Below are 5,553 nucleotides of genomic sequence, written 5' to 3' on the forward strand. Positions count from 1 at the left end.
CTTAAAAAGTAATTGTTTTTGGGAGACATTCAATTGGTGGGTAAAGTTCCTCTTTGAAAAGTATCACAGCGGTGTTTACTATTTACTTTAAACATCCAATGCGATATATATATATATCGCATTGGATGTTTAAAGTAAATAGTAAACACCGCTGTGATACTTTTCAAAGAGGAACTTTACCCACCAATTGAATGTCTCCCAAAAACAATTACTTTTTAAGTAGCAACTGCCAACTGTTAAGGTTACCAGTGTGCCTATTTCGATTTTCAACCTAAATGGTAGGCGGCACTGCATATACAGTACTGTGCAAACGTGTTAGACCAGTGTGAAAAAATGCTGTAAAGTAAGAATGCTTTCAGAAATAAGTGTTAACGTTTTTTGTTTTTTTTTATCAATTACCAAAATAAAAAGTAAATTAACAGAAGAGAAATAAAATCAATATTCCATTGGCTTCAAAACAGCATCAATTCTTCTAAGTGTACTTGCACACAGTTTTTGAAGGAACTCGGCAGGTAGGTTGTTCCAAACATCTGGGAGAACAAACCATAGACCTTCTGTGGCTGTAGGCTGCTTCAAATCCTTTTGCCTCTTCATGTAATCCCAGACAGACTCAATGATGTTGAGATCAGGGCTCTGTGGGGGCCGAACCATCACTTCCAGGACTCCTTGTTCATATTTACGTTGAAGATGATGGTTCTTAATGACATTGGCTGGGGTCGTTTGGGGTCGGTGCTGCAGAATAAATTTGGGGCCAATCACACCCCTCCCTGATGGTATGGTATGGCATGGATAAGTATCTGCTTGTATTTCTCAACATTGAGGACACCATTGATGCTGACCAAATCTCCAACTCCATTTGCAGAAATGCAGCCCCAGACTTGCAAGGAACCTTCACCATGCTTCACTGTTGCCTGCAAACACTCATTATTGTACCACTCTCCAGCCCTTTGGCGAACAAACGTCCCCATGCTACAGCCAAATATTTCAAATGTTGACTCATCAGTCCAGAGCACCTGCTGCCATTTTTCTGCACCCCAATTCCTCTGTTTTCGTGCATTGTTGAGTTGCTTAGCCTTGTTTCCATGTCAGAGGTATGTCTTTCTGGCTGTAATTTTCCATGAAGACCACTTCTTGCCAAAATTTCTGCGGACAGTAGATGGGTGTACCTGGGTCTCTCTGGTTTCTGCCATTTCGATGCTGATGGCACTGCTGGACATCTTCCGATGTTGAAGGGAAGTAAGCATGATGTGTCTTTCATCTGCTGCATTAAGTTTCCTTGGCGGACCACTGCATCTACGGTCCTCAATGTTGCTCATTTCTTCCTGTTTCTTCAAAAGAGCTTGAACAGCACATCTTAAAGCCCCAGTCTGCTTTGAAATCTTTGTCTTGGAGAGACCTTGTTAATGCATTATAACTACCTTGTGTCCTATTGCTGTGCTCAGCTTTGCCATGGTGTATGACCTGTGACATGAAACTGTTTTCCACAACCTCACCTTAGTAGCAGAGCTTTGCCTGTTCCTCATACAGTTTTAAGCTTCCTACACAGCTGTTTCTTTTTCAGGCATTGACTGTGTTTCAACCTACATATGTAATTGATGATCATTAGCACCCGCCTAGTATAATTGGTTAATCATACACGTGACTAATCCTTCAAAATCCCTGACTTTGTGTAAGAGTGCCCATACACTGTGCGAATTTCATCAGGTGTTTTTTTTTTTTTTGAGGAACGGGCCGAAATGTGCACAGTGTGTGCCCTATCAGTCGGCATGAAGGAGCTGGCCAGAAATTCTTTGTACGATCAGATCCGGCAGCCAGTGAGCCACCTGCTCTGTTCAGGTATTCTGACATGGGCCAGCGGCCGCTGTCAGAATACAATGCAAGCAGTGGGATTTCTTGATCGACAGGCTGGTAGTGTTGAAGGAATTTGCTCTATTTTTCTCGTTCAGCCTGCGGGTTGAATGAGAAAAATAGAGCATTATATGGCCAGCCTAAGAATTGATGCTGGTTTGTAGTCAAAGGCTAGTCGCATCAAATATTGACTTGATTTAGATTTTTCTTCTGTTCACTCACTTTGCATTTCGTAAATTTTTAAAAATAAACAATAAAAAATGTATTTTTCAAAGCATTCTTACTTTACAGCATTTTTTCACACCTGCCTAAAACTTTTGCACAGTAATACAGGTAGATTGTGTTGAATAATCAGAGATGTATAGGGGGCATTTATCTCAGATAATGTAGATCCCATGGAAACACTATTGCGAAATAAAAATGTTTTTTTCCCCAGTATGTTCTAATTGCTACATATAAATAATTATTTAAGCACCCTGTGATACTTACCGTGAACAGATAGATGGAGTGTTTTGTAGCTTACCACTGATATTACAGACATGCTATCTGTTTATTTCAACTTGGGCCTGAATAAGACCTGTTGAAGTTCCAGGAATACGCTCTAACATGGTTAATTTTGTTAGCTTTGTCTTCAAGCAAACTATGATAAACAAAGTCATACTCCACACAGGGATCATTTGTTGAAGACAATAGGAATTTCAGTAGGCAATGATGAAAATTCAGCCAACTTCTGGCACCCTACAGAAAGTAGATGACCTGTGCTTGTCCAATGCAGTTTATGCTCTGACAAAACCCCGAGGTGGAAAGCAACTACCAGACAGGAAAATTTTAATAAAGTATGAAGACTGCTACTAGAACTTTCACATATTTTTCCTTCCTACCAGCGTGTGGAGCCTGTGTGCTGCAATTTCTATTACCAAGAGTTTCTTGTGCATTAGCCCTAAAGCTACTGCTCAATGCCATTAGACACCATTGCAGCAAACACATTTAATACAGTTTAATAATAAGCTGAAGCTGTCCAGTCTACAACCTAGTCGTTTGACGGAAACACATTTGTTGCACGTCAGGAAATGTTTTGTCTGCCGGCAGCTTGCTTATAATTGAAAACATATTGGTTAACCACAAAGTAGCAGGTTTTATGCAGCATTTCGATTTTTCCTGTTTAAGATGGCAAACAGAATCCTTTATAGAAAACCTTTTAAACATTATGCTTTTTTTCATTGATCTGTAAATATAACAGCCAAAGTAGGGTCCATCTTTTTTCTAAATTTGTCAAACAGCTTTTACACTTGTATATACAATATGATAAAATCTTCTGCTTACAAGTGTTCAAGCTTTTAATGCTTGCAGGTGACAACTTCTGGTCCTTTGCTGTCATCTTCATTTGTGATCTAAACACATCAGATCTTGAGCAAGAATTGTCTTTGTTGCTCAAATTCCCTTGTGGATGTAAAGGATCACACGTTTGGTTCCTCCAGACCGATATGCGTGACGCCAGTCCGGCAGGAATTCGGAACTGCTGATCTCAATATAACAACAATTTACTGCACAGATTGCAGGCAGCACAGGGTTTTTAGTCATCTCAGTACTTCTGTACTTGCACACTGCTGAGAATGTTCATCACTTCCACAGGAAAATGTAAAATTTGTGGGAGTGTGTGTATGTTTGTACAGTATATATGTGTGTCTATATATAGATAGATAGATAGATAGATAGATAGATAGATAGATAGATAGATAGATATAGATGTATAGATATATATCGCCAATTCTGAAAAAGTTGTGACACTTTAAAATCTACATAAAAACAGAATGTAATGATTTGCAAATATTATAAACCCACATTTTATTTACAATAGAAAAAATATCAAATGTATAAACTGAGAAAATGTACCATTTTAAGAAGAAAATGATAATTTTTAAATTGATGGCAGCAACACGTCTCAAAAAAGTTGTGACAGGGCGATATTTACCATGGTGTAGCATCCCCTCTTCTTTTAACACTCTGTAAACGTCTGGGAACTGAGGAGACCAGTTGGTGGAGTTTTGGGAGAGGAATGTTGTCCCATCCTTACCTGATTATAGGATTCTAACTGCTCAACAGTCCTGGATCTTTGCTGTATTTTTTGTTTCAAGATGCATCCAATATTTTAAATTGGTGAAAGGTCTGGACTGCAGGCAGGCAAGTTAAACACCCGGACTCCTCTACTACTAACCCGGACTCCTCTACAACCATGCTGTTGTCATAGATGCAGTATGTGGTTTAGCATTGTCTTGCTGCAATATGCAAGGCCTTCCCTGAAAAAGACGTAATCTGGATGGGAGTATATGCTGCTCTAAAACCTGAAAATATCTTTCAGCATTGTTGGTGCCTTTCCAGATGAGCAAGCTGCCTATTCCATACACACTAATGCACTCCCATACCATCAGAGATCTAAGCTTTTGAACTGAGTGCTGATAAAAAGCCGTAAGGTCCCTCTCCTCTTTAGTATGGAGGACGCACTGCCCATGGTTGTCAAAATCGTCTGACCACAGAACAGTTTTCCACTTTGCAGCAGACCATTTTAAATTAGCTTTGGCCCAGAGAAGATGGCGGCATGTCTGGATCGTGTTCAGATATGGCTTCTTCATTGCATGATAGAGCTTTAACGTGCATTTCTGGATGGCACAGCGAACTGTGTTCACAGACAGTGATTTTTGGAAATAATCATGAGCCCATGCAGTGATGCCCATCACAGAATCATGCCTGCTTTTAATGCAGTGCTGCCTGAGGGCTGTAGATCACAGGCATCCAGTATTGCGTTGCGGCCTTGTCCCTTGCGCACATAGATTTTTCCAGATTCTTGGAATCTTAATATTATGTACTGTGTATGGTGATAAATTTAAATTCTTTGCAATTTTACGTTGAGGAACATTATTCTGAAATTGTTCGACAATTTTTGGGCTCAGCTTTTCACAGATTGGTGAACCTCTGCCCATCTTTACTTCTAAAGCTGGCCATACACCTTCATGCACACAGCTTAGCATAGATGGAGGAATCTGTTGCACCTTTTGCATCTGACCACAGAAAATCTGCAGATAATTGTAAGGTGTATGGCCAGCTTTAGACACACTGGGGTTGATTTACTAACCTTATGAACACACCACGAACATGTATACACCTCTGTAGTGTGTTCCCTCCCAGCATGATCTATGGGTGGAATCTAAACACCTTTGTAGTGTGTACACACCCAGCAGGTGTGTTGTGCAAAGCCCTGCATGAAATTGCAAGGTGATGTTGTGTAAATTAGCTCTATGTTGTGTTGCTTGCGTTGATGAATGCAGGAATGTAAATGCATGAGCTAACCATTTTTGTCTAAACTGTGAAGCAGCATTATATATGCATCATGTGCATGATTTTTCCATATATGGCATTAGTGGAAATATGCTTTTAGAGACTTTTTGGTTGATAAATACGTTTTGCTGTGTGAAAATCACACGCACCTGGTGCGTGCATGTGTTTAGGTTAGTAAATCACCCCCACTGACTCTCTATTATGCTCTTTTTATACCCAATAATGTTACTGATCTGTTGCCAATTAACCTTAATAATTCTTCCAGCTCTTCCTTGTTAGTACCACTTACCTTGTCAGCTTTATGTTGCCCTGTCCCAACTTTTTTGAGACATGTTGCTGCCATCAATTTCAAAATAACCTTTTTTTTTTTTT

The 5,553-nt window shown here is 39.7% G+C and overlaps 1 protein-coding gene across 3 annotated transcripts in view; it reads left to right on the plus strand.

Annotated features, from left to right (window-relative positions):
- P4HA2 (prolyl 4-hydroxylase subunit alpha 2) overlaps nt 1-5,553 on the plus strand; it is a 51,144-nt gene that overhangs the window by 38,200 nt on the left and 7,391 nt on the right. The window lies entirely within an intron of this gene.

This window comes from Nanorana parkeri, unplaced genomic scaffold (assembly GCF_000935625.1).
Source record: "Nanorana parkeri isolate BGI_ZX_2015 unplaced genomic scaffold, ASM93562v1 scaffold695, whole genome shotgun sequence".
NCBI classification, from domain to species: domain Eukaryota; kingdom Metazoa; phylum Chordata; class Amphibia; order Anura; family Dicroglossidae; genus Nanorana; species Nanorana parkeri.